Here is a 23,305-nt window from a genome sequence, read left to right as displayed (position 1 = left end):
TGTGTAGCAATATGTTTGTGATTATTTTACTTGTATTTGTAATGTAAATTTTGTTGCAAAATACAGGTGATTTGACTTCTGTTATTCAGTGATTTTGTTCTTTGAATTTATAAGGCACAATCAAAGCCTTTTCTCTAGGTTAGTAATGCAAACTCTTTGATGAAAAAAAACGCGGAAAAAAAGACTGGAAATTAAGACAAATTTTGTCCAAATTTAAAGATAATGATAAAAAAGAAAATATATCTTTAAGTTTGAATCTTTTACTAATTTCACTGCTTAAGTTTTTTTATAAGCTGAAAAAAATACTATCAATGTTGACAGATGACTTGGAGTTCATTGATATTAAGTTTTATGCTCTACTTGTAGATTGTCTCTGCCATTAAGAAGAATCACTTTTTGTGGGAGATTTGCCAATCTGAATTACAATTCTCATTATTTAATGACCTCCAAGTAGTTAAATTCAATAGTTAATTATCAGTCCTCACTTTAGAACTGTCAGCAGTAGTATTTGACATAGTTGATTGATCCTTTTGAGTTTGAAACACTTTACCTACTCCCAAAGTTCTCCTCTTAGCTTAGTAGCTGTTCCTTTTCATTATGCTTCATTATATTCCTTTAATTCTTCTATTTTATAAATGCTGGAGTGTCCCACAGTTAAGTCTTTATATTTTCCCTCCTCTTTAACTACATTTATTAAAAAAAAAAAACCCTCCTTAGTTAAGTTTATTCCTAGATATCTTAATTTTTTTGGTGCAATGGTAAATGGGATTGTTTTTTAAATTTCTCTTTCTGTAAGTTTACTATTGGTGTATAAAAAAATGCCATAGATTTCTTGGCATTGATTTTGTATCCTGCTACATTGCAGAATTCATTTATTAAGTCTAATAATTTTTTGATGGAGTCTTTAGGGTTTTCTATGTGCAGTATCATGTCATCTGCAAATAATGACAGTTTTACGTTTTCTTTTCCAACTTGTATACCTTTTATTTCTTCTTTTATTTCAACTTGTATACCTTTTATTTGTCTAATTGCTATTGTTAGCACTTCCAGTACTATGTCAAACAGGAGTAGTGAGAGTGGGCATCCCTGTCTCTCTCATTCCTTTTCTTAGGTGAAATGTTTTTAGTTTTTGCCCATTGACTATGATGTTGGCTGTAAGTTTGTTGTATAATGCTTTTATTATGTTGAGTATGATTCTTCTATTCCCACTTTGCTGAGGGTTTTTATCAAGAAAGGGTGTTGGATTTTGTCAAATGCTTTTTCTGCATCAATTGATATGACTATGTGATTTTTATCTCTCAGTTTGTTTGTAAAAAAACCTTATATTTTAAAAATAATTTATAGGTTGATGACTTCCAAATATATATCTAAAGAACTAAAAAAATCCTCTTTCCCAAACTTCAGGATGTTATATCTAACTCCCAATAATACCTATTTACTAAGAAACCTACTAGGTTACTCCAAATTAATATGTTCAAAGATAAATATGCAATTTCTGATGTTAGCCCTACAACCTGATTGTCTCACAATCTTCTCATCTCAGTAAATTGCAACTCCTTTTATTCAGTTGCTCAAGTCCTTCAGGGTTCCTCTTATGATCATACCTCATATCAAAAAGCTCCTGTTGATTTTACATTCTTAGCTAAATGAGGGACTTATATGTGGTGGACAAGCGAAAAGCTCACAATTACTTAGAGCATTTTTTTTCATATGCCTTTTGGCCTTCTGTATGTCCACTTTTAAGAAGTGTTTATTTAGGTCCTTTGCCCATTTTTTTTATTGGATTGTTTATCTTCCTTTTTGTTAAGTTGTATGAGTTTCCTATAAATTTTGGAGATTAACCCTTATTAGATGTCACATTGGCAAATATGTTCTCCCATACAATGGGCTTTCTTGTTATTTTGTTGATAATTTATTTGCTGTGCAGAAGCTTTTTTTTTTTTTATGTAGTACCATTTGTTTATTTTCTCTTTAGTTTCCATTGTCCTAGGACCGTGGTCAGCAAACTGCGGCTCGCGAGCCACATGTGGCTCTTGAGTGTGGCTCTTCTATAAAATACCACGGCCTGGGCGAGTCTATTTTGAAGAAGTGGCATTAGAAGTTTAAATTTAAAAAATTTGGCTCTCAAAAGAAATTTCAATAATTGTACTGTTGATATTTGGCTCTGTTGACTAATGAGTTTGTGGAAGACTGTCCTAGGAGATATGTCAGCAATCATATTGCTATGAGATATGTCTGATATTTTGCTGCCTATGGATTCTTCTAAGATTTTTATGGTTTCCCTTCTTACATTCAAGTCTTTTATCCATTCTGAGTTAATTTTTTGTTTATGGTATAAGATGGTAGTCTAGTTTAATTTTTTTTGCATGTATATGTCCAATTTTCTCAACACCAATCAGAAAGAATATATGCACACCTATGTTCACAGCAGCACAATTTACAATAGCTAAGATTTGGAAATAGCCTAAGTGCCCATCAGCAGATGAGTGTATTAAAAAAAACTGTGGTACATCTACACAATGAAATACTACGCTGTTGTAAAAAAGAAAGAACTCTTACCACTCGCAACAGCATGGATGGACCTGGAGAGCATTATGCTAAGCTAAATAAGTCAGTCAGAGAAGGGTAAGTGTTACATGATCTCACTCATTTGTGGAATATAATGAACAACATAAAGGATGAACAAAAATAGATCCAGAGACATAGAAACATTGAATAGACTGTCAAACCTTAGAGGGAAGGCAAGGGAGGGTAGGGGTGAGTCGGTAAGAGAACAACCAAAAGACTTGTATGAATACATATAAGCATAACCAAGGCACACAGACACTAGGGGGTGAGAGCATGTGCTGGCGGGTGGGAGTGGCCAGGGAGAGGTAAATGGGGGAAAAAGGAGACTTATGTAATACTTTTAACAATAAAAAATTTAAATAAAGAAAACAATACACATCAAAAAACAAAAATAAAAACTCACAATTACAATGTGATATGTAAAGGGATAACTGTTTTGATACCAAAGTGCCACTTACTCAGTGGCAGAGCAAAGGAGCAAAAGTGAAAAGTGGAACCAAATCACTTATTCATATTACTGGTATAGAGCATATACCAAAATTGCTTGACACAAATCAGCTGTTTCGGTATTTTCATTTTATAGTGGTTGGTTTGCTTTTCATTTAAAGAGATAGTGTTTAATGTCTTTCCAGCAGAATAATGTTTAATTGTGCAGATAAACAGCATATGAAGTAAATAGAATTTTATTATAGTTTTTAGTGTATGCATGTGTAAATGTTTTTAATAATAGGGTATTCTAATGTTCTGTAGTGTTAATAAATAGTAGTTTTATTAATTTTGTAGCAAACATACAGGGAAGTTGGATGTATAGGACACAGACTTTTTTTCGGAGCCATTTGAGATTAACTTGACATCCCGATGCCCTGTAAAACTCCCATTTTTAGTCCTACAAAAAAGGACCGTATTTAATAGCACTTAACATTTAGAAGTTGTATACAGAATTTTGTTCTGACGTTCTCCTAAATAACCATAATATAACCATCAAAACAAGAAAGTATTATTTGGGGGTTACTCTGAATATGTGAAAATATCTTTTCCCTTCAAACTTTTAATTTATTCATTTATTTTTCATAACATGAATTCTTATTTTAATTTTTTGTTTAATGGATTGTAATCCAGTGTTACTTTTATATATTTTGATGCTCATTGTTCTTGGATTTGACCAATTTGAGCCCCTTCAAACCAGCTCCTCTGTTCTTTTGACATGTGTCTGATGTTCTTTGAGGACTTTCTTACTTTCTAAAAAAATGTGCGCCAGGCTCATCTTGTACTTAATTTGCCTCAAACTTGGAATAAGTCTTTGTCCAAGGAGCTCTGATTCTTTTATTTAATTAATCCCCTTGTGTGTACCCAATCTCCAATCACTGCTTTTACTCCCTCCCCTGGGTGGATGTCACACTCCATGCTCAGGCTCTGACTCTTCATTCCTGGATATTCACATCCCCAATGCCATGGGATCACTGCTCACCATGCTTGGACTCTAATGTTGATTGAATTCTGACTCCTCAAGTCATGCTGTACCTTCTGCAGTGACAGGTTCCTTACTCTACTTAGATTCTGACACCCTGCTCTGGACCAATCAGACAACTGCCCTCTTTCCCACTATAGACTCTACCTTGCTTTATCTACCAATAGCTTTCAAATTAAAATACTGAGAAGAGGAAGACACCTACACAGTTCTTTTAATTGGTCAATAAAAATTTTGTGAGCTTTTGAGAGAAGAAAATGCTCTATTAGTACAGTATAAGAGAAAAAGGGGCAGAAGACAGGATTCTTATTCTCAAGGAGTTTTCAGGGTAATTAGAGTGATAAGACAACTCATTTTATCTTTAGAATAATTCTGTAAGGCATAGATTAGTATCTGAGCACAGCTATTAAGAATATGAACTTGTTTTCTTCGAGGGGATAATTTCTCAGCAGTTTAAGAATACTATAAATGGAACTAAAGAGAAAAGGCAAATGTAAAAACATGGGATGCTAAGCAAATTCTAGAAAGTCACAATGAAGAAGTACACTTCTTTTTCTCTGCTTTTTTCTCATTTTATAATACATGAGTAGCAGAGATGAAAACCTTAGTAAAATCAAGTCATATTAATTTACGTCATTGTAATGCTACTGGGAACCCAACAAACCAAGAAAATAACTACAAACTTCTAGCATGATAATTCCACAAACAGGCCAACTGTTTTCAATTTACAAATAGAATATCAAACCATTTGGTGCTTTGCTTTTGAGTATTAGAGAAACTTTTCTGATGTTTCACAGTCGGATATTATATCTATGATAATAAAAGTGTAATGTGCTAATTAGACTGGACAGTGGGACAACCTTCCGGACGAAGCCTGGGCTGCGAGGGCTGAGCCCCTTGCATAATTTTTGTGCATCAGGCCTCTAGTTTAAGATAAATCTCGGTTTTATAATTCAAATGAATGTGAGGGTAGGTGGAAAGGATTATAAGTACCAAGCTAACCTGTCAGATTAGTGATACAGCAAACTGTGATAATGGTAGTTAGGTCTGTTCTTGTTGCCTGTGATAAAAACAAATAAGCAAACAATCAAAAAGACCAGCAGCAACTTCTTAGGTAAACTAATCAATATATTGTCTTATGCAATCAGTAATGGCAGAAGTATAAATGGAAATGACTAGAAACAGAACTCTCACGTTACTAAGGCTATTATGTTTCTCTTCCTCTCATTCTTGGTCTTCCTGTGTGTTACCTTAATACTCTCCTGCCACTGACCACTTTTCAACATATGATTATGGATGAACCACAGGAAGCTCTAAGTTCAGTTTTTTGCATCTTTATTACCAGAGATAAGAGGCAATACTTGGAAAAATGTCAGAGAAAGGATTCTGATTGGGTGAATATATATCACACCTTTATTAGCACAATTTTTACATCACAGGGTAAGTGTAGAAAAAAGATGCTTGTCTAAGCTATGGCACAAAATCATCTCTAGAGTGTGAGAAATTCAAATTATCATTATTGGAAGTCCTTGTTAGGACCAATAATAATGTGAGTGAAGTAGTTCCCCCAAGAAATTTAGAATAGCAGAGACCTGTCTTTTGGGGAATTTCTATGAACCAGGAAGTGTGGTAATCCATATTTACTACTAGAGGCCCGATGCATGAAATTCGTGCAAGAGAAGGCCTTCCTTCTCCCAGCTACTGGCAGCATCTTCCCTCTGGGACCCAGGACCCAGCCTTCCCTTGCAGCCCTAGCTTTATCTGGAAGGTTATTCGGAAGGATGTCCAGAAGGATGTCCAGTCTATTAGCATATTATGCTTTTATTATTATAGATAACTTCTATATGGGTTGCAGAGGCAACACTATTTTGATTCTTGATATATCTAGAATAAATATTTAAAACAATTATATTTCAAATAGATGAGAATAAGTAGATGTAAAGGAAGATAAGATTTGTATATTAGGTCTAACAGTAAAATGATAATGACTACAGATTGTGATACTTATGTGTATACTAGAGGCCCAATGCATGAAAATTCATGCAAGAATAGTCCTTCCTTCCCCAGGCTGCATGCACTGGCTTCCCTCTAACACCCAGGACCTGGGCTGCTTCCCTCCAGCCCCAGCTTCATCAAGAAGGACGTCTGGAATGACATCTGGTTAATTAGCATATTACCCTTTTATTATTATAGAGTAGAGGCCTGGTGCATGAAAATTCATGCATGGGGGGTGTGTCCCTTAGCCCAGCCTGCACCCTCTCTAATATGGGACCCCTCAAGGGATGTCCGATGCCCGTTTAGGCCCGATCCAAGTAGGATCAGGCCTAAACGGGCAATCGGACATCCCTCTCACAATCCAGGACTGCTAGCTCCCAACTGCTCACCTGCGTGCCTTCCTGATTGCCCCTAACTGCTTCTGCCTGCCAGCCTGATCACCCCCTAACCACTTCCCTGCCAGCCTGATTGATGCCTAACTGCTCCCCGACCAGCCTGATTGCCCCTAACTGTCTTCCCCTGCAGGACTGGTCACCCATAACTGCCCTCCCCTGAAGGCCTGGTCACCTCTAACTGCCCTCCCCTGCAGTCCTGGTCCCCCCCCAACTGCTCTCCCCAGCAGGCCTGGGTCCCCCCCAACTGCCCTTCTCTGCAGGCCCGATTATCCCCAACTTTCCTCCTCTGCCAGCCTGGTCACCCCTAACTGCCCTCCCCTGCAGGCTTAATCGCCCCCAACTGCCCTCCCTTGCAGGCTTAATCCCTCCCAACTGCCCTCCCCTGCTAGCCTCATCGCCCACAACTGCCCTTTTTTTCAGACCTGGTCCCTCCCAACTGCCCTCCCCTGCTGGCCATCTTATGTGTTGGAGTGATGGTCAATTTGCATATTACTCTTTTATTAGATAGGATAGAGGCCTGCTGCACGGGTGGGGGCCAGCTGGTTTGCCCTGAAGGGTGTCCTGGATCAGGGTGGGGGTTCCCTTAAGGCATGGGGTGGCCTGGGCAAGGGGCCTGTGGTTGTTTGCAGGCCAGCCACGCCCCTGGTGACCCAAACGGAGGCCCTGGTATCTGGGATTTATTTATCTTCTATAATTGAAACTTTGTAGCCTTGAGCGGAGGCCAGGGCAGGCCAGGGTGGGCGGAAAGCTTGGCTTCCTCCATTGCCGGGGGCAACCCAAGCCTCCTGCTCTCTCCAGCTCCATGGCTGGCACCATTTTTGTTGGGATTTATTTATCTTCTATAATTGAAACTTTGTAGCCTTGAGTGGAGTTCAGGGCCCACCAGAGTGTGCGGGAAGCTTGGCTTCTTCCATTGCTGGGGAAACCCAAGCCTGCTGCTCTCTCCGTGGCCACAGCCATCTTGGTTGGGTTAATTTGCATACTCGCTCCTGATTGGCTGGTGGGGTGTGGCTTGAGGTTGTAGCAGAGTGATGGTGAATTTGCATATTACTCTTTTATTAGATAGGATAGTGTAATACTTAGAGTAACTACTAAACATGTTATACAAAAAGTTGTACTCCAAAACACTCAAGATGCATAAAAATAAAATTTTAAAAATATGTTCAAATAAAAAATGGGAGGTTAGGAAAAAGAAAACAGAAACAAAAATATACTGAACACAGAGAATAAAAAATAACTTGGCAGACTTGAACCATTATGTGCTGTCTACAAGGAAATCACTTCAGCTGTGGCCACATGGCTTGGTTGGTTGGAACATTGCCCGTACACCAAAGATTGCAATTCAATTCCCAGTTAGAGCATACCTAGGTTGTGGGTTTGATCCCCTATTGGGGCATGTATAGGAGGCAACTGATGGATGTTTCTCTCTCACATCAATGTAGTCTTTTTCTCTCTCTAAAATCAATTGAAAAAATTCTTGGGTGAGGATTTTTAAAAACTACTTCAAATATAACAATACAGTCAGTTTAAATGTAACAGACTAGAAATATGTATTTTTAAATAAAATGAAATAGAGAAAAGCAATATAAGACACCCTTGGTACTCTGAAGGAAACAATAGCAGAAATTTAAAAAGAGAGATATACTACTGACCCTGCAGACAACAAACAGTTAATGAAAAAAAATACTATAAAAAAACTATGAAAAATTCAACACCATATATTTGACAAGTTAGTTGAAATGGACTTCAAAAAACAAAACAAAAACTACTATAATTCATCTCATGTATAGATAATTTGGATAGCTCTTTAACTATTTAGGAAATTAACTTTATAATGTAAAAATATTAAAAAAAAACCCCACAAATTCTTAATATCCAGATGGTTTCACTTGGGAAATCTATCATGTTTTAAGAAAATTAACACCCATTCTACACACTGTCTTCTAGAAACCTGAAGAGGTAGGAACTCTTTTCAATTCATTTTATGAAGCTAGTATTTCTCTGATAACAAAAGCATACAATGACAATACAAGAAAGCAATACCATCAGTCAATATTCCTCATAAAATAGATGCAACATTCCTTAACAAAATATTAACAAATAGAATTCAACAATGTAAAAACAAAGGTTATGCCATGATCAAGTGGGATTTATACCAAAGATGAACAGACGGTTCAGTATTAAAAAAATTTATCATGTAATCCATTTTGTTAACCAGCTAAAGAAGAAAAAAAAATCACATAATCACATAAATATGTGCAGAAAAAATTTGTAAAAATCAATATACATTCATGATAAAAATTATCATTCCATTAAATATAGAGGTGGACTTCTTCATCTTGATTAATAAGTGTGACTGAATTTGGAAATGGAGAGATCGCAGCATCATTCTACTTTCATTTCTCAGAGGATGCAGTTCAAAATGCCTAATAAAGCCGACTAGGCCTGGCATGAGGAAATCTGTCTTGCTGGCCTCCTCTAGGGAATCTCTTATCTTTTCCAGCCAAGCTGACCACCACCTTTTAGTACCTTTAATAGAGCATTCTCTTCTCAAGGTCTTTGAAAAGGCAAAATTACAGAGGTAATTAAGTTAAAATGAAGTCATTAGGATGGGCCCATTCCAATCTGACCAGTGTCCTTAGACGAAGAGGGAATTAGGCCACAGACACTCACAGAGGGAAGATCATAAACACACAGAGAGAAGATGGCCATGTACAAGCCAAGGACAGAGGCCTCAGAAGAAACCAATACTACTAACACCTTTCTTCTGTACTTATGTTAAACCTCCAGAAATGTGAGAGAATAATTTCTGTTGTTTAAGCCACCCAGTCTATGGTACATTACTATGACAGCCTTAGCAAACTAATACAATATACAAAGTCAATAGCAAAAATCAAACAATCCAATTATAACATGCACAACGTAGAAACTTTTTACTAAGGTATATATAGATCGTAGACATGCGCATTAAAATATGTTCAATATCATAAGCCATTTGGAAAATTTTATTTAAAACTCCAATGATATTTTACTACACACCTATCAGATGGCTAAAATAAAAATTATAGACAAAACCAAATGCGGACATGGATGCGGAGCAGCTCAATAACTCACACATTTGAAATGTAAAATAGTATGGTCATTGTGGAAAACTATTTTCACTTTCTTAATAAACTAAACATTTAACTATAATAAAACCCAGTAATGCACTTCTGTCATTTATTTCAGAGAAATAAAGAATTATGTTTACACAAAAAGCTTATCACAAAGTTTGTAGGAGCTTTATTCACATCAGCCAGAAACTAAAAACAGCTCAAATGTCTCTGTCCAATTTTCCCAACACCATTTACTGAAGAGACTGTCTTGACTCCATTGTATGTTCTTGCCTCCTTTGTCAAATATTAATTGAGCATAGTGGTTTGGGTTGATTTCTGGGTTCTCTATTCTATTCCATTTGTCTATATGCCTGTTCTTGTGCCAGTACCAGGCGGTTTTGAGAACAGTGGCTTTGTAATAAAGCTTGATATCTGGTATTGAGATCCCTCCTACTTTGTTCTTTCTCAGGATTGCTGCAGCTATTTGGGTCTTTTTTAAATTTTTATTCCAGATGAAGTTTTGGATAGTTCTTTCTAGGTCTGTAAAATATGCTGTTGATATTTTAATGGGGAGTGCATTGAATCTATAGATTGATTTGAGTAGTACGGACATTTACTTATGTTGATTATACCAATCCATGAGCACGGTATGTTCTTCCATCTGTTTATGTCTTCCTCTTTCCCTTTTTCAGTGTCCTGTAGTTTTCTGAGTACAGGTCTTTTATCTCCTTAGTTAAGTTTATTCCTAAGTATCTTATTTTTTTGGTGCTATGGTAAATGGGATTGTTTTTTAAAATCTCTCTTTCTGTAAGTTCACTATTGATGTATAAAAATGCCATATATTTCTTGGCGTTAATTTTGTATCCTGCTACATTGCTGAATTCATTTATTAAATCTAATAATTTTTTATGGAGTCTTTAGGGTTTTCTATGTATAGTATCATGTCATCTGCAAATAATGACAGTTTTACAACTTCTTTTCCAATTTAAATACATTTTATTACTTCTCATTGTCTAATTGCTATGGCTAGCACTTCCAGTGCTATGTTGAACAGGGTGAATGAGGCATCCCTGTCTCATTCCTGTTCTTAGGTGAAATGGTTTTAGTTTTTGTCCATTGAGTATGATGTTGGCTATAGGTTTGTCATATAAGGCTTTTATTATGTTGAGGTATGATCTCTCTATTCCCACTTTGCTGAGGGTTTTTATCAAGAAAGGGTGTTTGATTTTATCAAATGCTTTTTCTGCATCAATTGATATGACTATGTGATTTTTATCTCTCAATTTGTTTATGTGATGTATCATATTTATTGATTTGTGGATTTTGTACCATCTTTGCATCCCCAGGGTAAATCCTACTTGATCATGGTATATGATCATTCTGATGTAATGCTAGGTCCGATTTGCTAGAATTTTGTTGAGGATTTTGGCATCTATGTTCATGAAGGATACATGCAAAAAAGTGAAACTAGACCACCAACTTACACATACACAAAAATAAACTCAAAATGGATAAAGGACTTAAAATTAAGACAGGAAACCATAAATATTTTTAGAGTAATCCATAGGCAGCAAAATCTCAGACATATGCCAAAGCAATATCTTCATTGTTACAGCTCCTCAGGCAATGGAAACTAAAGAGAAAATAAACAAATGGGACTACATCAAAATAAAAAGCTTTTGCACAGCAAAAGAAACCCATCAACAAAACAAGAAAGCCCACTGCATGGGAGAACATATTTGCCAATGTTATCACTGATAAGGGTTTAATATCCAATATTTACAGGGAACTCATACAACTTAACAAAAGGAAGATAAACAACCCAATCAAAAAATGGGCAAGGAACCTTAATAGATACTTTTCGAAAGAGGACATAAGAAAGACCAAGAGCCATATGAAGAAATGCTCAAAGTCACTAATCATCAGAGGGATGCAAATCAAAATGACAATGTGGTACCATCTCACACCTGTCAGAATCGCTATTATCAACAAATCAACAAATGACAAGTGCCTGTGAGGATGCAGAGAAAAAGGAAACCTTGTGCACTGCTGGTGGGAATGCAGACTGGTGCAGCCACTGTGGAGAACAGTATGGAGTTTCCTCAAAAAGTTAAAAATGGAACTCCCATTTGACCCAGTGATCCCACTTCTAGGAATATATCTCAAGAAACTAGAAACACCAATCAGAAAGGTTATATGCACCCCTATGTTCATAGCAGCACAATTTACCATAGCTAAGATTTGGAAACAGCCTAAGTGCCCATCAGCAGATGAGTGGATTAAAAAACTGAGGTACATCTACACAATGGAATACTATGCAGTAAAAAAGAAGGAATTCTTACCATTTGCAACAGCATGGATGGAACTGGAGAGCATTATGCTAAGCGAGATAAGCCAATCAGAAAAAGATAATATCACATGGTCTCACTCATTTGTGGAATATAATGAACAACATAAACTGATGAACAAAACCAGATCCAGAGACAAAGAAGCATCAATCAGACTGTCAAACCTCAGAGGGAAGGTAGGGAAGGATGAGGGTAAGGGGGAGAGACCAACTAAAGGATTTGTATGCATGCATATAAGCCTAACCAATGGACACGGGCAACAAGGGGTGAGGGAAGGAGTGGGGGAGTGGGGAGGGGGAATGGGGGGAATAAGGACACATATGTAATACCTTAATCAATAAAGAGAGAAAAAATAAATAAAAACAACCCAAATACCCTTTAATCCAGGAATTTTGAAACAGTGGTACATTTGTAAGATGAAATACTACTAAACAATAAAAATGAACATACATTCACAGGCTGAAATACTATTCAGCAATAAGAATGAACAAACTATCAAACATGCAACAACCCGAATTAATTCCCAGAAAATTTTGCCGAGTGAAAAATAAAAGCTTATCTCAAAAATTTGCACACTTTGTGCTTCCATTATGCAATATTATTGAAATGGCAAAATTCTAGAGATGGGAAGATATTAGTAGTTGCCTGTGTTAAGTATACAGAAAAGTCTGGAGAGAAATTGGAGAGTATATTTATAAAAAGGATCCTTGTAACATTGGAAATTTCTTGTATATTTATGTATTAATGTCAGTATCCTTGTTGAGAGCTTGTACTATAGTTTGGAAAACATTAATTTTGAGAAAAACTACCTTTTTGGCTTTATAAGGCATTTTAGACACTGACAGATTTATGAATTGTGCATTTTCCTTGTTGTATTAGTCTTTTTGGTAAAGCCTCTCTTTAAGTTCATATTTGCTTTTACTTAAGACAGAAGAAATCACTCAGATAATATACTGACATTACATTTGATTTGAAAAATTTGATAGGGAAATTTGACCAATCTCTACCTCTTGTTTACTTAAGATTATATCTGGCTTAACATACAAAAAAATTATCATCTGGTCCCAATTAAAGTAATCAAATTATGAAGAACCAAAAGAGGGAAATCATTTAATTTTGGCAGATTCTGACAAAATATAAAGCTGGAAACAGAACCATAAGCCATGTTTTATATATTGCAATTTAGTGGGCAAATCCTCACACCCATGGCACACTGATTCTTGATTTCAGCTGCTGTTCCAAATTAATTTCCAAATATTTTCTTTGCTTTGGTTATGACTGGATAGCGGTCAGATTAGGCTTTCCTAGATATACCGGTTAATAGTGGTGGATTTTGTAATCAAAGAAACATGATAATTTCAAGAGAAACATCAAAAGTGCTTTATTCAAAGTGATGTCCATTGCTAGCTACTCATTTCCCCCCATCTTTCAGGTAATTTGTGGATACCGTCCCAATAGAACTTTTCTTATTTTGAGGCAAACCATTCAGAGACCCAATTTTCCACTTCGTATGTTTTGAAGTGCTGCTCAGAAAGTGCATGTGCCATCGATCAGAACAAGAGGTAATCTGAAGGAGCAAGGTCTGGTGAATATAACCGGTGGGTTAATACTTCCCAGGAAAGATCTTTTAACGTGTCTTTAACTGATTTTGAAGTGTGTGATGGTGCGTTATCATGAAGAAAAATTACTTTGCTGTGTCTTCTGGCACATTATGGTTGTTTCACAATCAAAGCGTGGTTCAAATTGATTATTTGTTGTCAGTAGCGATCAGTATTAATGGTTTCACCTGGTTTTAGAAGCTCATAATACACCACACCTTCCTGATCCCACCAAACGCAGAGCATTGTCTTCTTTCTGAAGCAATTTGGCCTTGCAGTCGATGTTGATGGTTGACCTGGATCAACCCATGATTTTATGCAAAATAAATCCACTTTTCATCACCAGTCACAATTCGATGCAAAAAAGACTTTCTTTCGTGCCATTGAAGCAACATTTTACTGATGACTTTTTGGTTTTCCATTTGTCTTTCGTTCATTTCCTTCCTTTAAAATCTTTCCCATTGCTTGTAAATGATTGGAAATTGTTTGCTGATCAATGTTTAATCTTTCTGCAAGTTGTTTTTGAGTTTGACACACATCTTCATCCAATAATGCTTGTAATTGTTGGTCTTCAAACTTTTTTGGCTGACCTGGACGTTCTTTGTCTTTCACATCAAAATAATCACTTTTAATCGTTTAAACCAGCATTCACAAGTATCTTGAGATGGAGCATGTTCAGCATAAGCTTCCCGTAGGATATGATAACTTTTTCTTCAAAATAAAGTAATGAATTAAAACTTCCCGCAAATGCTTTTTTTGGCATGAAATTCAACATTTTTAAATGTAAAAATACCTATGATGTTAACACCTTCAGCAAATTTGACATATGAGGTTTTGAAGCTTGCTGTCAATACAACAAAATAGCAAACATATCAAATGGCATATATATATCAACATATGTGTAACTCTATCTATTGAAAAAAATCCGCATTATTAACTGGTACACCTAGTACCTTCATAGAAAACTTTTCAATGCCAGTATTTGAGCCAGCTGGGAAATCAAGAAATGGACACTCAACTTAAATTGCTAAATTTTATTAAGAAAGCAATTCTATGAAAATGCCCACCCTGGTCTTCATATATACATATACACAATCTTAAATCTATAAATATCAGCAAATGTACTATATGAAGCACACCAATTTGTCATCTTCAGGATATTACTGTCATTCATCTGTTTTTATGTTCATGTGAAATATTATCAAGCTACCGATAGTTGGTGAAAATTCCTGTGGACACACCAGACTATGAGAGTCTTTGTTTAAATTCCTGAGTTTCATGGTTTCTTCTGGAAATTCCAGGGATGTCATTTGAAGGAAACTATGTTCACTGACCAGAAATCAGTTTCTGCCTTGGTCATCTTCAATTTCAAGGAACCCAGAAATATTTCAAGGCTTACATTCTATTCAACAAGATGTTCTGGCTCAGGTCAACATTTCGAACATTCAAATGAAGGAGCTTATTGTTTCAATCTTTCTGTATTTTACTTAATCCTCCCTCCAAGATGTTTATTCCTACACTGCTTCCTCTATTCATAGGGTAAAAATAAGGTGTTATACTACGCAGGCCTCCAGAGTGCTCATCACCAGAAGCTCATAGCATGATGTGATTGCTTGTCTTCCCCAATAGTTAAGAGTCATCAAAGAATCAATGCCTGCATGGTCCCAGGTACATTGTAGGTAAATTAGTATCTGTGAAATGAATGACTGGGGAGGAGTGCAGGGGAATAGGAGGTACACACTGAGATCTGGAGGTTGAAACTGTTTCTTCATTACTTGATCACTTACTCCTAACATTTCTGATTAGTTGGTTGAATTTGATATTTGTCTTATTTTATCTATATTTTAATTCTCAGGTATTATAAAATTAGCACATTAACACTTTCTTCTTATAAAAGTTGATGAATAATGATAATGTTTGATCTCTAAACCTAAAGTATCCTCTCAATACCCCTTGTCCACCTTCACAATGCTCTTCTTCTTTCCCTGGAAGTCAGGAAATAATAGCAACCCTAGTATTTACTTCAAACATATCATTTTGGAGAGTTAAAAAGTATATGTATTTAGGGATATATGAGAGAGGAAAAAAGGAAAGGAAACACGAGAAGATATAGCAGATAATCTTATACATAATAATGCTTTGATCTCTTTAAGTTTCCAGATGGAGCTTCTATCTCTGGGCCACAATCTTATTCTCAGTGATTTTGGGTTTCCATCCTGTCTATATTACGCCCCCTTCCCTGCCCTCCCCCTACTCGAGTAGATTACCTATGCCTTTTCCAGTAATATAAAATATTTTGCAGGGTATATGTTGCACCTTCTTTGGTATTATAAGTATGTAACAAGAAAGTGAATACCTTTGTAAGAAAATAAATGTCAAGACCTCTACACACTAAAAGGACTGCTGAGTCATAACAGCTATACCATTTTTCTCCTTTTGATTATATCCAACTGAAAATTGTCATAACATCTTCTTAAATAACTATAAAATAGATGAGATTTCCAGAGAAATCACTTTTCAGTTGTATGACATTTGCTTGGGTGCTGAAAAATGTCATAATAAGAATGAAGAGATTTTTTAGCTTAAATGGACAGTTTTGTCTTTCTACAAGGAGATCCTAAAATAGAACTTTTTATAGTTTTGATCATATTTGTTTTTAATTATTGTCTAAAGTTTTACATACGTCTCCTTTTTCCCTGATTGACCCCCCACACCCCAGCCATTTCCACGTCGGGCAAGCCCCCACTGCCCCAGTATCTGTGTCCATTGGTTATGCTAACATGCATGCATACAAGTCCTTTGGTTGCTCTCTACCCCCCCACCCCCACATCCCCTGCCATTTGTTTCTGGATCTATTTTTGTTCATCAAAATATGTTGATCATTCTATCCCTCATATGAGTGAGATCATGTGCTATCTTTCTCCAACTGGCTTATTTCCCTTAGCATAATACTCTCCAGGTCCATCCATGCTGTTGTAAATAGTAAAAATTCTTTCTTTGGTATAGCTGCATAGTATTCCATTGTATAGATGTACCACAGTTTTTTAATCCACTCATCTGCTGATGGGCACTTAGGTTGTTTCCAAATCTTAGCTATTGTAAATTGTGCTGCTATGAACATAGCAGTGCATATATCCTTTCTGATTGGTGTTTCTGGTTTATTGGGATATACTCCTAAAAGTGGGATCACTGGGTCAAATGGGAGTTCCATTTTTGACTTTTTGAAGAAACTCCATACTGTTCTCCGCAGTGGGTGCACCAGTCTGCATTCCCACCAGCAGTGCACGAGGGTTCCTTTTTCTCCACATCCTCGCCAGCACTTGTCTGTTGATTTGTTGATGATAGCCATTCTGACAGATGTGAGATGGTATCTCATTGTTGCTTGGATTTGCATCTCTTGGATGATTAGTGACTTTGAGCATGTTTTCATATGTCTCTCGAACTTCTGTATGTCCTCTTTAGAAAAATATCTATTTAGGTCCCTTGCCCATTTTTTTGATTGGATTGTTTATCTACCTTTTGTTAAGTTGTATGAGTTCCCTGTAAATGTTGGAAATTAAACCCTTATGTGTAATAGCAGTGGCAAATATGTTCTCCCATGCAGTGGGCTTTCTTATTGTTTTGTTGATGGTTTCTTTTGCTGTGCAAAAACTTTTTATTTTGATGTAGTCCCATTTGTTTATTTTCTCCTTAGTCTCCATTGCCCTAGGAGCTGTGTCAGTAAAGATGTTGCTACAACATATGTCTGCTATTTTGCTGCCTATGGAGTCTTGTAGGATTTTTATGGTTTCCCATCTTACATTTAAGTCCTTTAGCCATTTTGAGTTTGTTTTTGTGTATGGTGTAAGTTGGTGATCTAGTTTCATTTTTTTTGCATGTATCTGACCAAATTTCTCAGGACCGTTTATTGAAGAGACTGTCTTGACTCCATTGTATGTTCTTGTTTCCTTTGTTAAATATTAATTGAGCATAGTGGTTTGGGTTGATTTCTGGGTTCTTTATTCTATTCCATTGGTCTATGTGTCTGTTCTTGTGCCAGTACTAGGCAGTTTTGAGAACTGTGGCTTGGTAATGTAGCTTGATATCTGGTATTGTGATCCATTTCAACCTTGTTCTTCTTTCTCAGGATTGCTGTGGCTATTTGGGGTCTTTTTTTATTCCAGATGAATTTTTGAAGAGTTTGTTCTAGATCTTTGAAGTATGCTGTTGGTATTTTAATGGGGATTGCATTGAATCTGTAGATTGCTTTGGGTAGTATGGACATTTTAATGATGTTGATTCTACCAATCCATGAACATGGAAAGTTCTTCCATTTGTTTATGTCTTCCTCTATTACTTTTTTCAAAGTCCTGTAGTTTTCTGAGTACAGGTCTTTTACCTTGTTAGTGAAACTTATTCCTAGGTATCTTAATTTTTTTGGTATAATGGTAAATGAGATTGTTTTTCAGTTTTGCTTTCTGTGAATTTATTATTGGTATATAAAAAGGCCATAGATTTCTGGGTGTTAATTTTGTATCCTGTTACATTACCAAATTTATTTATTAGGTCTAGTAGTGTTTTGGTGGAGTCTTTGGGGTTTTCTATGTATAGTATCATGCCATCTGGGAATAAGGACAGTTTTACTTCTTCTTTTCCAATTTGAATGCCATTTATTTCTTCTTCTTGTCTGATCGCTATGGCTAGCACTTCCAGTACTCTATTGAACAGGAGTGGTGAAAGTGGGCCTCCCTGTCTTGTTCCCATTCTTAGGGGAAATTAGTTTAGTTTTTGCCCATTGAGTATGATGTTGGCTGTAGGTTTGTCATATAAGGCTTTTATTATGTTGAGGTATGATCCCTCTATTCCCACTTTGCTGAAAGTTTTTATCAAGAAAAGGTGTTGGATTTTGTCAAATGCTTTTTCTGCATCAATTTGTATGATTATGTGATTTTTGTCTCAATTTGTTTATGTGATGTATCACATTTATTGATTTGCAGATATTGTACCATCCTTGCTTCTTCAGAATAAATGCCACTTGGTCATGTTGTATGACCTTTCTAATGTAATGCTGAATCTGATTTGCTAGAATATTGTTGTGGATTTTAGCATCTATGTTCATCAAGGATATTGGCCTGTAATTCTCCTTTTTTTGTAGTATCTTTATCTGGTTTTGGAATTAAGGTAATGCTGACTTCATAGAAAGAGCATGGAAGTGTGCCTTCCTCTTGAATATTTTTGGAACAGTGTGAGGAGGATTGTTCTAGTTCTTCTTTTAATGCTCGGTAGAACTCCCCTGTAAAGCCATCCGGACCAAGGCTTTTGTTTGCTAGAAGATTTTTGATCACTGCTTCAATTTCTTCAGTAGTTATCGGCCTATTCAGGTTTTTGGGTTCTTCCTGATTGAGTTTTGGGAGCTTGTATTTTTCTAAGAATATGTCCTTTTTGTCTAGGTCAATATGTCCTTTTTGTCTAGGTCAGTGACAAACTCACTAGTCAACAGAGCCAAATATCAGCAGTACAATGATTGAAATTTCTTTTGAGAGCCAAATTTTTTAAACTTAAACTTCTTCTAATGCCACTTCTTCAAAATAGACTCACCCAGGTGGTAGTATTTTGTGAAAGAGCCACACTCAAGGGGCCAAAGAGCCACATGTGGCTTGCGAGCCACAGTTTGGCAACCACGGGTCTAGGTCAGTGGCCGACCACTGACCTAGACTCTCTATTCCAATAATTACAGGCTGTTGTTGTTCCTTGTAATGAAGTCCCTATCCCAGTGGTCGGCAAACTCATTAGTCAACAGAGTGGCAAACTGTGGCTCGCAAGCTGCATGTGGCTCGTGAGCCGCAGTTTGCTGACCACTGGTCTAGGTTATCCATTTTGTTAGAATAGAGTTGTTTATAGTACTTTTTCATAATCCTTTGTATTTCTGTGAGATCGGTTGTTACTTCACCTCTTTCATTTCTGATTTTGTTTATTTGGGTCCTTTCTCTTTGCTTCTTGGTAAGCCTGGCTAGAGGTTCATCAATCTTGTTTATCCTTTCAAAGAACAAGCTCTTGGTTTTGTTGATCTTTTGTATTTTTTTTTGTCTTTATGTCATTTATTTCTGCTCTGATCTTTATTATTTCCTTCTTTCTGCTTACCCTGGACTTTTCTTGTTGTTTTCTTTCTAACTCTTTGAGTTGTAGAGTTAGATAATTTATTAGCATTTTTTCTTGTTTCTTTTTGAGGTAGGCCTGTAGAGCTTTGAAATTCCCTCTCAAGACTGCTTTCACTGTGTCCCATAGATTTTGGATTGTTGTATTTTCATTGTTATTTGTTGCCCTGATGCTTTTTATTTCTTCTTTGATCTCTTTGTTAACCCAATCATTGTTTAATAGCATGCTATTTAGCCTCCAGGTGTTTGATTCCCCCCCCAATTGTTTTTATTGTTGTTGATTTGTAATTTTATGCCATTGTGATCTGAGAAGATGCTTGAATTTGAAGAGATTTTGCCTGTGTTCCAATATGTAGTCTATCTTTGAAAATTACCCATGTGCACCTGTGAAAAATGTATATTCTATGGCTTTGGGGTGGAATGTCCTGAAGATGTCATTTAATTCCATCTGATCTAGTGAGTCATTTAGGATTTATGTTTCTTTGCTGATTTTTTTGTTTAGAGGATTTGTCCAGTGGTGTTAGTAGGGTGTTGAAGTCCCCTACTATGCCTGTATTGCTGTCAATCTCTCCCTTTATATCTTCCAGAAGTTGTTTTGTTTTGTTTTTATGTATTTGGGTGCTCCTGTATTGGGTGCATATATGTTTACCAGAATTATACCTTCTTGTTGAATTGCTCCCTTTAGTATTATAAAGTTGCCTTCGTTATCTCTTTTAATGGCCTTCATTTTGAGGTCTAATTTGTAAAATATAAGTATTGCTACCCCAAATTCTTTTTCATTTCCATTCACCTGAAAAACGTTTTTCCATCCCTTCATTATCAGTCTGTGTGAGTCCTTTGTTCTGAGGTGGGTGTCTTGTAGACAGTAGATATATGGGTCATGTTTTCTTATCCATTCAGCTATCCTATGTCTTTTGATTGGGGCATTTAAACCATTTACATTTAAAGTTATTATTGATAAGTACTTGTCTGTCACCATTTTTTATTCTTTATGCCTGTGTTCCTTCTTCCCTTCCTAGTTCTTCTTTTATAGTAGACCCTTTAGCATTTCATGCATTGCTGGTTTGGTGGTAATAAACTCCCTTAGTCCTTTTTTGTCTGTGAAGCTCCTGATTTCACCCTTAACTTTGATTGAAAGCCTTGCTGGGTACAGTATTCTTGGATTCACACCCTTGCTTTGCATGACTTTCCCTTCTGGCCTGATCTGTTTCTGTTGAGAAATCAGTCAATATTCTGATGGGAGATTCCTTATAGGTAACTTTCTGTCTCTCTCTGGCAGCCTTTAAGATTCTTGCTTTGTTGTTGGTGTTTTCCAATTTAATTATGATATGTCTTGGTGTCGGCTTTTTTGGGTTCATCTTGTTTGGGCGTCTTGAGCTTCTTGAACTTGTGTGAGTTTTTTCTTTCCAATATCAGGAAAGTTTTCTGTCATTTCTTCAAACAGGTTTTCTAATCCTTGATCAGTTTCCTCTCCTTCTGGAACCCCTATTATGTGGATGTTGTTTCATTTTGTGTTGTCCCAAAGTTCCCTTAGGCTCTCCTTTTGTTTTTTAAGCTTTTTTTTCCAGTTGCTGCTCTGCTTGGGTATTTTTCTTACCCTGTCCTCTAGATCACTGATGTGGTCCTCTGCTTCTTCTAGTCTACTGTTGTTTCTTTCTATTGTGTTCTTTATTGCAGCAATGTCATTCTTCATTTCTTCTTGGTTCTTGTTCATTTCCTCTTAATTCTTACACAATTTGTTGAATTTGTCTTCCATCCTTTTCAGCATCCTTATGACATTGCTTAAATTCTTTCTATGACATATTGCTTGCCTCCATTTTGTTTACTTCTTTTTCCAGTGAGTCCTCCTTTTCTTTTGTATGGGGGCTGTTTCTTTGTCTCCCCATGTTCGCTCCTCTCAGGGTGTCTGGTTATGTAGCTCTCTCTCTACTGCATTGACTTAAAGGCACAAATTGTAACACGACAAGACACAATACATAGGGCACCAAACAAAAATGTGAAAGGTGATCCCCAGAGAAGAGAGAATTAGGGGAGAGAAAAGAGTGCAAAAATGATAATGATAAAAGGAAAAAAAATATGTAAGGGAGAAAGGAAAGAGAAGAAAAAAGAAGGAGGAAAATATAAGTATATGGGGAGAAAACTCCAAAAAATCAACAACTAATCCAAAAAACACAGCAACAAACACCCAGAGAAGAATGCAAACAATAAGCAACAGCTAATCCAAAAAATGAAAACTACAAACACCCAAACAACAAATACCCAGATGAATCTGAAGTGGTAGAGTTTATTTCTAGAAGGTAAGGTCAAGGAATTGAGAGAATGGGGAAATGGCCAGAATTCAGTACAGAGGAAGTAGAAAGAGAATGACTGTATAAGAAGAAAAGTAAAAAACAAAATAAAAAAACAGAGAAAAAATATATTAAAAATATATATGTAAAATAAAATTTATAGATAGTAGATAGGCCTGAGTTGGTGATTGAAACTAATTAAGCTATTAGTAGGAGAAAAGAACAAGTGAGGAGAGGAAAAACAGGAGCAAAAGAAAATCAGAAAAACAAACAAACAACAACAAGAAGACAGAAAGAAAGAAAAAGAAAAAAAAAGGAAAAGAAAAAAAATTGGCTAGTGAAGAAAGAGAAGAGAGAAGTGTGCATGGACTTGGAGCAGGGGAGAGTAAATTAGATATATGAGTAAGATCAATTTTTAACAGGGAGTAAAAAGAAAGGATAGAGAAATCTAAAGCAGGAACAGGGTAAGAGAAACAGGACAAAAAAGGGGAAAAGTGAGGAAGAAAGTGTTGGCATAAAGGAAAAATTGTGTTAGAGGAAAAAAAATGCTAAAATAAAAATAGAATGTAGGACACTAATCCAAAAATAAAATAAAAAAAAATAAAATAAAATAAAACTTAAAGTAAAATAATAGCAATAATAATTAATAATAACAATATAATAACAAGTAAAATCAAGTGAGAAAAAAATTTAGTTTCTTAAGTAAAAGATAAAAAATAAAAAAGTGAAGTAGTGAAGGTCGTTCACTTCAGTGGAGCTTCAATGACCTATGCGGGCTGGTTTAAGACCTCTCTACAGTTCTGCCTGTCATATCTGTTTTCTGTCGGGTAGACTGCACAATGTTAAAGTTCCTTGCGATCCACAGCTACTCTATGTCATAAGCCACAACCTTGTTTTCAAGCAAGTGGGATCTCTCTACTCACTTTGTTTCTCTGCCTGCCTTCACTTGTATTTACACTAGTGTCAATTTCTGACACAACCCCTCAGTGGCGGTGTTTTTGTATTAGTTTCTGGGATCAAATGGCTCCTCAATCCAGTGTTTAGATCCTTCTTTCCCTGCCACACTTAACACTGGGTTGGAGGGACGGACTGACAGACTGGTTTCCTGCTCATCTCTCCTTATTCTGATCCCCAGTTTCCACAAAATCAACTTCCCCATGCAGTCTCAGTGAGTGTTTTTAATTGAAAATCCTATGCAATGGGTTTTACAAGTAAAAGCAAGGAAGTTATAAAGACAAAGCAACACGCCTCCTTGCGTCTTTCTCCCCCCGGCACTGCACAGCTGGTATAGTGTAGGAAGTGGTTATAGGGTTAAGCCTCGGACTGACCTGCTGGCAAAGTCGCAAACAAGTCCCAGCTTGGAGGGCACAGTCCTCTAAGCATAATTAATTATGATCTTGTGACTGCTCCCTAGAT

Source organism: Eptesicus fuscus, chromosome 3, assembly GCF_027574615.1.
Source record: "Eptesicus fuscus isolate TK198812 chromosome 3, DD_ASM_mEF_20220401, whole genome shotgun sequence".
NCBI lineage: Eukaryota > Metazoa > Chordata > Mammalia > Chiroptera > Vespertilionidae > Eptesicus > Eptesicus fuscus.
Note: the sequence above shows the minus strand (reverse complement) of the source record.